Raw genomic sequence first — 12,915 nt, forward strand, 5'->3', positions numbered from 1 at the left:
AACTGAATAAATTACATGCATTAGGTACGGTTTTATGAAGGTTCATTGCAAGTATCATATAAGATTACACGGGCATCACACTAACTGAGACTGCTGTCGACTGTCACCAGGCGTCCGTTGTTGCTTCTAGCGACGTGAGATGATATGAGGAAGCAATGCTTTACTATCTTGGCATATCAGCTTGTTAAAACTCTCAATAGTCTCATGATTTTCTTTTGCCTAAAAATGGCTTGAAGCCAGCGACCATTTCATATGAGAGAAAAGCATTATACCGCTAGGTTGTTTTTTGGCATCGATGATTGGACAAGCTCACCGGTGTTAAGTTGCTATTGGAACCCACAGGTATCACAGTGTAAATGCTGCCATACATTTTAACGATGTAATGGTTGCTCAACCTTTTAAATAGAAACGCATGACTGCTTCACTGCAGATTAAGCAGGGTGGTGGTACGTACTTATGAGGGCTTACATTACAACGCACTCCATCACCACCAGTAATTAGACAATTTATAATTTTTGAGGAAGCCAATCAGTAAGAAGTATGAGACACATTTTATAAGAAAATCTAGCACTTGTCTGCATGATTTGAACACCGGCATAGTCCCATTGCTCGATAAGAAGAGTACACCGGGCGTCTTATCCTCTAGGCCATAACCACTCAAGGTGTCGTCTTCGATTTCTAACAATACACCTGAATTCATATAAAAGAAACTTTGTAATCATGTGCCACCTCTTTATTTATATCACTGAGGTCTGAATAAAATCAGTTCCGATTGTAGTACTGCCTCTAACTCACGATTAAAGCTTTTATCGGAAGACTGATTAAGTGTCGAGACCAGGATGGATTTATTGTAAAAGTTAGTCGTTCTCTGAGGTTAGTGATTCAAGCCCGCACACTTTAGTCGAATAATTGTCTACGTGATCGGAATGGCGGCTTCCTACCGTTTTTAATAAGATCAGATAAAGAGCTCACGCTGGTCGCAAAGAGGTGTGTGTGCGGGTCCATTGAGCAATTTATCTTCGAATCTACGTTTAGTTACGAACATTATTACTATTTTAGACCTAGATGTTTGTGGAATATTAATTCTCGAATTTTAATTATCCTCTTATGTTAGTAATTTTAGTTACTGTTTTAAATTAAAAAAGGACAGTTATCAGTTACCACCGAGACATATCTACCCACTCTTAAGTGTTGATTATTTAATATAGATTTTTGATGACATTTTTTTTTATTGCCTAGATGTGTTGATGAGCTCACAGCCCACCTGGTGTTAAGTGGTTACTGGAACCCATAAACATCTACAACGTAAATGCGCCACACACCTTGAGATATAAGTTCTAAGGTCTCAGTATAGTTACAACGGCTGCCCCACCCTTCAAACCGATAATTTTGCGGGTTTGATTTTTATTACACGATGTTATTCCTTCACCGTGGAAGTCAATCGTGAACAATTGTTAAGTACGTATTTCATTAGAAAAATTGGTACCCGCCTGCGGGATTCGAACACCGTTGCATCGCTATATACCTACGAATACACCGGACGTCTTATCCTTTAGGCCACGACGACTTCCAAAAATTGATATTCTCATGTTTTGTTAAGATTACGTTTACGTTTACGATTGTTATAATACATATTTGGACGTTCCATATCTTTTATTGTTTTCTTATTTTATTTTTATCAACAAAATTCATTTCAATTTTCTTGAGACTCCGTGCATAATGTTTTTTTTGTATTTAATTGTTGGCACTTTATTTATTACACTAAAAATAATAATATCATAGTTTTTAAGTCATCAATCATGAAAAGAAAAAAACGAATTGTTAATCTCTGAAAGCTAATTTGCCGATAAGTAGTTCATTACAGCCCGTAATTTAATAAATAATATCGAAAATTTAGATATAATTTTACCACCTAACTGCTATACATTTTAAAGCTAATATTGTCATCATCAAATTGAAATATTATATTTAGCTTTAAATTCATAATATAATAATACACATTACGATAAAAACAGAGGAAAAAAGGAACTTGTTCTTTAAAGAGTCATTATATATTGAAATCTATAAATATGTAAGCTTGAGGGTAGATATTATCTTGTTGAACACCAAGTAAAACGAAGTCACCTTTGGTTTCTGATTTAATCAACAATATGTTAACTTGACAATTCACTTTAACACTTGTCCAACTTTAACCAGTACGTACAACAGTCACTGAATCACACAACGTAACAACGATATAGTAAGTGCACCGGGCAAACGCAGTCGAACGAATGTTCATTTCAAGGCACGTTCCGCCTTTTTATACTAGCCGGCGCAGCTGGCTTATGAGTCACTTCTGTTGCAGCTGTTGTTTACGAGTGGAACGACACGGCCGGCGCACCTGGCTTGTGTGAGTCACTCCTATTGCACGTGCTATATAACATAAATATCGTTAACGCCGTCACGGCCATACTGACGTGCGCTCGTCCTCGTGCGCGCATTCTTATGGTATGTCTGTGGACAACAAACGTTCGTTCATCCTGATATTAACGGATGCAACTTAAAACGTGGTCTATGATGTTAACAATCTAGTACGGTTCGGCTCGCATAATTCTTCAGAAAATCCTATACTGGCTATAAATAACCTTCAGACTGCTTACATACCTGGGCCAGTTCATTTAAAACTCTTCAGGTATGTAAGTATGTCCCTTTTAACTTAGACCGGAATTGTTATCCCTTCAGTTTTTCGAACTGGACCGGATAATGCTAGACCGAATCGCAATCCCTGTAGCTAATTGTTGTGGCTAATCTGGATGAAAATCCCTATAGCCAAGCCATTGGACCGGACAGACCCTTCAATGACTTCACTTTTTTTTTTTTTTTTTTTTCTCTTTTTTTTTGCTAGTCCGGATTAACATCTCTCTAGCCACATACAATTATCTTTTTTTTTTCTTTTTTTTTTTTTTTTTTTTTTAATCTGCGTGTACGGTAGCGTTTGTTAAAACATTTCTTAAACCAGAACATTTATACGGAATTTCTTCAGAAATAGTGCGAGACCGACCATCGTTTTCTATATATCCAACACCTGCACCTGAGGTGCCTGAGCTTACAGACATTGTATCACTACCCACAGACTATGTTTGCTGTATCGCTATTTGCGGACAAAAATTTCGCTTCTATTGTCAGTGATAGAGTCGTCATCATTAAGATCAGTTTCATGAACAAGATTAATTAACCCATCTGTGTACGCCGTCACGTCATCGTCACTATAATTTTCAGAAATTTCTAGTAGGCCTGACGGGCCTCGAGGTATTTCACGTAAGTTTTCATGGGGAAATTTGTACACTCTATTAGAACTATTTACATGTCTCAATTCATACCTATCGTTTTCCAAAACTGCAGTAGTGTTGAAGGGACCTTTACATTTTCGGTCAACTTATGAAAACAAAATCCCCAGCGGAAAAAAGTTTGACTTTAGCTTTGCCTCGACTAAACCAAGGGATTATCACTCTGTTGAAACTTTAGATATTTCAAGTGAACTACCCTGAACGGTAAACATCTATTCTATTGGAGTAAACCCTGTTACTTGACAACGTGTACTATTAAGGGCGAGTTGAATATCCCCTAACTGCTCTTGCCATGATTGGTCCGAGTTACTTTCAGATCAAAGAGTGACTTGTTCATGAAACCTCTTATCATTGAATAAATTACTATGGCTTTGTTTTATAAGACTACATTCTGACCCTCAATGGAACATAAAGGGGAAGCCAAAACCACTTATCTGTAACACACTGAAGCTCTGGAACACACGTTGACGTCTCTGGTTGCACCTGCCACAGCACCTGGAGCAGTGTCGTTTTTCTTCTTGTAGCGCATGGAACACCCAGAAGCTACATGGCTCGCATCACCGCACACGTAACAGCCGACTTGCAGGCGAGAGCCGGGCGCCCACGGATGAGGAGCTTGTTCAGGTTTTGCAGGCTGTATTTTTGTGAGGCAAGTAGTAGCTCGAGCCTTAAGCGAATGTGTGAGAGTCAAAATTAAATCGACACCATCCAATACTTCAACTACTTTAAACGGCCCTTTAAACTTCGTATCTAATTTCGTTTGATTATGCTCTTCGTATTAATGTGTGGACGAGCTCACAGCCCACCTTGTGTTAAGTGGTTACTGGAACCCATAGACATCCACAGCGCAAACGCACCACACACCTTGAGATAGAAGTTCTAAGGTCTCAGTATAGTTACAACCGCTGCCCCACCCTTCAAACCGAAATACACCACTGCTTCACGGCAGAAATAGGCAGGGTGATGGTACCCGTGCGGTCGACGTCCTTACCCACGAGAACGTCGCCGCGCTGCGACGCCGGCAGCGCGCGATCGCAGTTATTCAATGATACCTCACAGTCTCCTACGAGGCGGCGCGCCCTAGCGCAAGTGCAGCCGGAGCGCGGGGGCTCCAATATCGGCAGTCCGTGCTGGAGGCGTGGTCTCGTCGTTTGGCGGACCCGTCAGCCGGCCTCCGTACCGTCGAGGCGATCTGCCCGGTTCTCGGGGACTGGGTGGGCCGCGACCGCGGAAGTCTCACCTCCGGCTACCTGTGCAGACTCACAAGACATTTTACCACCATGCAAACTTCTTACCGCAACAAATCTTACCAGCCACCACGCAAACTACAATTTTACGGGTTCCACCTCTCTTACACGATGTTACTCCCACACTGAGGAAGCCAACCGCGAACACTTGTCAAGCACGCACAAGCACGCACTTCACCGGAAAAACCTGCATCCGCCAGCGGAACCCGAACACCGCCGCATCGCCAGACACGAACGCACCGGACGTCTTATCTTACAGGTCACGACGACTTCAGATGTGTCAATTTTTCTTCCCCACGGAAACTTGCTTGCTTTCTTGTTTGCTTGCTTGCTGGAGCCCGAAGTCATCGAACGTGTAGTGTTATTGGTATTGAATCGAGTAGATTCTTAATTTCTTGCAATAGCTTGTTACGTGTTGTATTTCCGTTAGTAAACGCCATGTGATGACGTCGACAGTCAAACTGGGCAACATGAGCCAGAACGTAAGATGTGACGATTTCTTCGTGGCTCAGATCTTCCATCGAGGTAACAGAGACGTTATTACACGACTTACGTATGCTGCATTCACGCTCTTGTGGCGTACCACTACTAGTATTCTGATCTGCATCATGTTTTTTTCGCTGTACTTCGAACATGTTCAAACACGTCACGCCAGTGAGAGTAGAGTCCTGATCTCACTTCTGATGTAGCTGTTGTTTACGAGTGGAACGACACGGCCGGCGCACCTGGCTTGTGTGAGTCACTCCTATTGCACGTGCTATATAACATAAATATCGTTAACGCCGTCAAATACGTAAAGTCTCTCTGCTTTCATGTATTGTGTACAGCTTCAAAACTGAACAACATCGCAATTCGAGACCCTTTCAGCGACAGGGAGGGTGAAACTCACACCGGAGGGTGTGGGCGAGATAAATTTTAACTAAGCTATACAACGAACGTATCCCTATTGACGAAACGACTTATATTTTTTTTATTACTTTGCTTTGCAATGCTACAATCACAAATCATACTATGTATAGCTTTTGCGAAGTACGATAAGTGCTCTTCCAGGAAAAACATTCACGTGAGCAGATGAGCGTCGTGATTAAATTTGCATGGTATGATAGACGGATTACACCGCGAAAGAACCGCTCTTACCGAGCCAAGTATCTCCGGAAATGGAGTACTTTAACAATAATTTTCTAATACTTACATAAATTTACCTGTGAGGAAATGTAACGTTCATGTGTTTTGCGTACTTGTATGACAGGTGTTTGTGTAAATTGCGAGGATTCGAATATCATTTTATCAACTGTTTGCTTATTGCTCTAGATAGATGGAAAAGTTAATGGCCCATCTAGCCTTAAGTGGTTACTAGAATCATCAAAAAATACCCAATGTGTCGACTTTCACCTTGAGATAAAAGATATGAGCACTTTGGTAGTAATAATACATACCCGTATATACCGTTCGATCCCATACTACCTCTTATTACCACTAAAAATAAAATTACGTATTGTAATAAGAAAAAACGATTACCCACTGTTCTGAAAAAACCAAAAACGTATTAAACTTTTTTACTTAATACACGATTTGGTCTATCTCTAGCAAAAATGCTGGAAGTTACCATGCTTTATTTTTAGATTTAGGTACATTTAAAGGCTCACCGTCTCTGATCATCTAAATATGTAGTCACGAAATTTTTAAAACGTTTCTGCTGGATTCTCATAAAACTTAAAAAAATGTGTGCGTGGCTCTAGATTTGTATTCTATTCATATCCAACCCACGCCACGAGGCAACGCAAAGCCGCTGTCGCCCGAAACTTGTCTTGTCGGATCTCCCGGAGCCACTCTCGGTGCTTTTAGGCTCTCAAGCACCGTTCACCGTCATCGTCAAGCTCGTCGATTACGACGAAGAGCTCGACAAGCGAACTAACCCACTGAGTTTCTCGCCGGTTCTTCTCAGCGTATCATGATTCCGATCTGGGTGTAGATTCTGCGAATTTTTACTCTTATTTGGGTTAGTGTTAGCTAACAAGCTGTAATAGCCCCTTAGGATACCAGTGACTAGGTAGGGAAAAAAGTATTCTCTTTCTTCAGTATAACATAAATTACTTCAATAAATTTTTGATTAAACATTTAATTTTCCTTTGAAATAATGGTTCTGTGAAAAAAACATTGTAAATTTCTTAACTTTAGAAGGAAATTAATGTCTTGGTTAAAAGAGACAAAAAATGTGGTCCATAGTCAAGACCTCGCCGTTCGCTGTCCACTAATGAAGGAGCTACTCTATTTGTTCGCTTTGGTTTACATGAAACTGCAAAAGTATTTCCAAGATTTGAAATATTATATTTACATACATGCATGTAGTGCGTATATATAATAGCATTCATTCTTCTTTCGTGAGTATTTATATCTTTTTTGAAACAATCAGTCTGCATCAAAATATACTATTATTATATGTTAACAATCTAGGTCAAAATTTTTTTTTATTTTTTTATTGCTTAGCTGTGTGGACGAGCTCACAGCCCACCTGATGTTAAGTGGTTACTGGAGCCCATAGACATCTACAACGTAAATGCGCCACACACCTTGAGATATAGTTCTAAGGTCTCAGTATAGTCACAACGGCTGCCCCACCCTTCAAACCGAAACGCATTACTGCTTCACGGCAGAAATAGGCGGGGCGGTGGTACCTACCCGTGCGGACTCACAAGAGGTCCTACCACCAGTAATTACGCAAATTATAATTTTGCGGGTTTCATTTTTATTACACGATGTTATTCCTTCACCGTGGAAGTCAATCGTGAACATTTGTTGAGTACGTATTTCATTAGAAAAATTGGTACCCGTCTGCGAGATTCGAACACCGTTGCATCGCTTCAACACGAATGCACCGGACGTCTTATCAGTTAGGCCACGACGACCACTACACTTATAATAATATATCTATTAAGAAATCATATGAATTTCTAAAGTTTCCAAGTATCATAACTTGAATTCTATAAACAAACATAGGCTTTAATACCTATCGCTAATCATAGTTGAAGAATTTAAGACTAACTTGATCGTATGAGGATATCGTCATTAATGGACATCAGCTAAGCCAGTTCTTTTAAGTAGAAGAGAGTTCATTTCAGAGATTCAAGGTACGTGGCATAAATACTCTACGTAAACGCTAGTAGATGTATATAGAGGTTCCAGGTACTAGGGACGAATGTCGAATGACGGTAAAACTACCATTAAGTTCTTACCAATATTTTGGTTTTACTGTTGGTTTGTAAGAAGACTGTACTAAATAAGTAAATAAATAAAAGCAAATCAAAGCCTCATAACCCATTATTGGGTTTCATTGTTACAGCAGTTCGATAGTAGCTTATGATATGATTTTCCTTATGAGACGATGATCAGAACTAAACAAAAATAAATTTAGGTATTTCATGACATATACGCAAAGCTCAAGTCACATATCAAGTCAACACACACATCAAATCAACAAAAATGCTTTAAATAATTTTGAAAGATTTTTTCGTTAAACAGACAAAATTGTTTTATTTTTTCATTTATTTTTAAATTGACTTTGTCTGGTTTTTCTCAGGGTTGCAACTCAATATTGAACATGAGTAGACGAGCTCACGGCACCCCTGACTTTATGCGGTTACTGGTCCCCATAGAAAACACAATTTTAGTTTGTGATTAGTTTCATATAAGCCTGTCTTTAAGCGATGGCGCTAATGAACCGCGCGAAGAACATCGTACTAAAGACTTTGGAGTGATCTTGGGGTAGATTTTTTGAGCGTACCTTCCCTTGTTCATTAGTGTAATTAACTTATGCTATAGGTGCCTTATACTTCTGCAATTCATTCTCAACTGTCAGCTATTATTAAATTACTCGAGTTCAAGCATAATTTGATGAAAGAAGGACTCATCAAAAAACGAAAACCAAACAGTGGGCAGAACAGATGAAGAAAAAGCTGTGAACTTTGTTCCTACGTTAACTTGAAGGAATAACATCGTGTAATAAAAATCAAACCCGCAAAATTAAGATTTGCGTAATTACTGGTGGTAGGACATTTGTGAGTCCGCACGGGTAGGTACCACCGCCCCGCCTATTTCTGCCGTGAAGCAGTAATGCGTTTCGGTTTGAAGGGTGGGGCAGCCGTTGTAACTATACTGAGACCTTAGAACTTATATCTCAAGGTGGGTGGCGCATTTACGTTGTAGATGTCTATGGGCTCCAGTAACCATTTAATATCAGGTGGGCTGTGAGCTCGTCCACGCATCTAAGCAATAAAAAAAATAAAAATAAAACTTAGCCATTCTGTGTTTGAAATGTTTTTCGTATACTTTTCACGATTTAAAATGGAAAATAATTCAGTCACAGGGTAGAGATGTCACTCACACACACAAAACCGAGTCGTTTCAAATTAATTAAAATAATCCGCTTAAAATGGTATGAATCTAAGAACTTCAACAGCTTGTTGGCACAGTTATTACTTTGAAAACATTCAATTCAAACCCGTCCGGTTCTATATTTATTCACTATAAATTTGAAAGCGAGTAAATACATTTATCTACAGAGAACGTCCAAAGCTATATTGTTATCTAAATAATGAAATAATTGAATCATCCTCCATGTGATAAAATAGTGCTTTTAATTTGCTTTTATTTTTCTTTACTATTTTGTTATCTAATAAATAAAAAGAATGAGAACCTTTAACAGTATTTCAAATTTTAATATACGAGCAAAACAATCATAATATAACCTTAAGTACGTTGCTAGGCTACTAAAACATTGCACGGTTCTTTGTCTGATTTATCCTCCTTAAATCCAGTTTCGAAGTAATTTCCCTTGTAATCAAGTTTACGGCAGGCTTTAGGAGTGAGTCGAGCGAGTGAAACCTCGGAAACGAACTAGTTGTAAATAAAGGCACGTACACATATCGTAGTGCTATCGTCGCTACGTTGTCCGGTAGTGTCGTTTTTACGCCGGAACCCTGTATGAGTTACTGAGGTCGCCATGTCCGGTGGCGACTGCCTTTTATTATTTAGTGTCTGTTATAAGAAACATGAGTGTGTGTACAAGTGTTAATAATGCTAAGCTGTATTCTATATAGTGGCAATACATTATGTTGAATAACATTAGAATTTCTATAGTTATCAAATCATTAATGTTTTTTTTATTTTTTTATAGCTAACTAGCGACCCGCCCTTACTTCGCTTCGGAAACATTAAATTTTATTATTGATAGTTGAGTCTCGCGATGTTACCCACGGTTATTGGCGTACCGCGGGTGACGCCGCGGGGAAAAATTGCCTTAGTTACTCCTCATATCATCAGCTACCTGTCAGTGAAAGTCTCGCCAAATCGGTCCAGCCGTTCCAGAGATTAGCCGGAACAAACAGACAGACAGACAGAGAAAAATTGTAAAAAATGTTATTTTGGTGTATGTACCGTATATATATTCATGTGCATGTAGTAAAAAGCGGTTATTTCAATATTACAAACAGACACGCCAATTTTATTTATATGCATAGATTACGGTTTACCCTAATGTTTATTATTTTTAATTAATTACTATCGACGTTTCGACTACTTTACAGTTTTTGTGGTCGTACTCATCGGACATAGAATGTTAGAAACGCAAGATCACAATGGTAAAAGTAATGTAATATGGTAATGTAATGTAATGTATGGTAGTGCAGTACTGCATCGCAATTACTATTTCTGTTAAGTGTTTGTGCGAAGAGTCCTACAATTGAGGGAAGAGTCCTACAATGGTTTCGAATCCCGCCAAGGGAAGATATTTGTATGATAAATATAAATGTCTTTTCCAGGGTTATGGATGTATATTAAATATACGTATGTATGTGTATAATAAAAATCTTATATTTATATCCGTTATCTGGTACCTGTAACACAAGTTCTTTACGAACTTATCACGGGACCAGTTAACGTGGCGTGATTGTTAGTAAATATTTATTTATTATTATTATTTATTATTATTAATGCTCAGCAATCGGTGGAAATTTGAGTTGCATACGATAGGGAGATAGATCGTCATATATCCGAAGACGAAAGATAAAGACGATCAAGTTTAGAAGGTTTGCATTCAGCTAAAAATAATAGGCATCACCGTATTCTATTATAAGTTGAAACAAGGCGTTTACCAATTAACCTATAGAATCAGCTCGCTGAGATTCTGGCCGGATCTTCTCAGTGGGTTGCGGTTTAGATCCGGTAGTAGATGCTCTCGCGGAGGAGCTGACTGTGAGTTATTAGGCCTGCTCTGGGGGCAGCAGTTGGGAAACCTTTCCCTCTTGACTGAGCCCTTTAATGAGTCCACTTATGCTGGTGAATCTGGAAAAGCCTATTGGCCATCAGTAACCCCTTCATTAATACTAATTGAAATTGATAGATATTTCCATGATCACAGGTGGTACACGCTATACACCGCAAGTAAATGATATTTTACTCACATTACTCAATTCCAGACCCACATTTGTTTTAGATGTGTCGCATGCTTTGCAGTCCAAATAAGATATGAATAACGTTCCATCAAAAACTTATTTTATTTTTAGGAATAGTTACTGCATAGTTATGTTATATTTGCTTTATTATATTTGTACTAACAATTAATTATGTAAATACGGTTGGTACACAAAACACAAAGGTACAGAGAATTAACAATTGAACAAAAATAATTTTAATAAAAGACTACGCCCGTAAGAGCTTCGTTATAATTTGGCATCTAATTAGATCTTTGATTTTGTACACACTATATGCACAAACAACTGTGTCAGAAAAATCGTGGTGGGATTAAGTTGCGCATCGTACATTATAAGAGTATCCGCATTATATTTCACTGGGAGCCATGAATTATGCGCTGTTGAATCGCACCAGTGTAAAGTTACTTTGAATCAGACTATACGTATTCACTTTATAAAATTATTTAAATAAAACCCAAAAGCATATTTTTAGGTTACGAGGTAATGTTTAAAATTAATGAAGTATTTTGTTTAACAGATACATTATATAATAAAATATATTAATAATAATTCATAATTATTATTTATTGGACTTTAATACTTATGATATATTTAATAAATTTAGTTCTTACCTATAAAGTTGCAGTTTTTTATAATACTGGCCATTTGAAACGTAAATTATATACATAAATTTATCTACATATAAATTACGTATTGGCAATAAATTCTGAATTGAAATGAATTCAATTTAAAAAATATGGAATTCTATTTTATAATTTTGTATTTTGTTTATTACTAAGTGTTTTGTTTTCCCTACATCGATATTGGCAGCAAAAAATATGAGTAATTATGGAATAGGAGGTCCGTCGCGATAGCAATGCCGCACAAACGGGTCACAACAATAATGGTGTGTATAGAAAACTTCTAACATGATAATTTTTATTTAACCAATGAACCCCGTGGTTGCCTGAAAACTAAAGCCAAAAACAATGAATTAAACAAAACAATATCGGTCTATTTACGTTAGATTGCCAAGGTAAAGAAAAGTGGATGCCGCACAAACTTACCCGAGAGGTAGTACAAAATGTCTTTGAAGAGTTTGTTGGCTCTCGTACACTTGACTTCTTAGAGAAAAGCATTGTCAAATTACCACTACGCTAAAAAATACATTTATAAAAATATATTTTTAATTTCTATATATTTTTTCTGTATATTAAACGGAACTTCATAGGTAAATACATAATATTAAATATTATTAGTTACATAATTATTGTATATCTTCATGTGAATAAATTATTTTAAAATAGGGAAACCCCTCACGCTCCGCTATGACTCTTGCTAATCGCGTCAAACTTCACGTAAGTATTTTTTGCTTAAAAGCTTTGTCTCTAAAACGTTCATGAAAATCATTTACTTTGAACTATGAACTATGAAAAATTTCATTATAATTTAATCAAAAACGTATAGATTTTTTTACTTCGTTTGAAATTCCACAAATTATTATATTATTATTATACATATTATACATTATGAAATTCCACAAATTATTACACATTATATTTTGGATAATACATAATATGTATTATCCAAAATTATACATATTATGAAAAAGAAATACAAATGTATTTCTTTTTCATAATATGTATAATTTTTGGTAAACTTTAAAATTATGTATAAATCTGAAGCTTACCATATTACGAGATCTTGACAAAAACACACGGAACTTAATTAGTTATACATATCCGTCACCCCGATGGAAGTTAAAGTCCTAATCCAAGACCTACGTCCTCGTAAGGCTTCCCGGTTCCGACGGTATATCTAACCGCGTTATTAAAACTTCTATTCGCCCAACGATGAGATGTTGGTATCTATTTT

At 37.4% G+C, this 12,915-nt stretch overlaps 1 long non-coding RNA gene across 1 annotated transcript; it reads right to left on the reverse strand.

The window, feature by feature from the left end:
• Positions 1-2,125: 2,125 nt before the first annotated feature.
• Positions 2,126-5,238, reverse strand: LOC149501804 (uncharacterized). The gene is made up of 2 exons (XR_016324006.1): positions 4,379-5,238; positions 2,126-3,993 (listed from the first exon to the last, which is right to left on the reverse strand). It is a non-coding gene; the product is annotated as an uncharacterized LOC149501804 (long non-coding RNA).
• Between the last annotated feature and the right edge of the window lie 7,677 nt (positions 5,239-12,915).

This window comes from Bombyx mandarina, chromosome 12, assembly GCF_030267445.1.
Source record: "Bombyx mandarina strain Sakado chromosome 12, ASM3026744v2".
Lineage (NCBI taxonomy): Eukaryota > Metazoa > Arthropoda > Insecta > Lepidoptera > Bombycidae > Bombyx > Bombyx mandarina.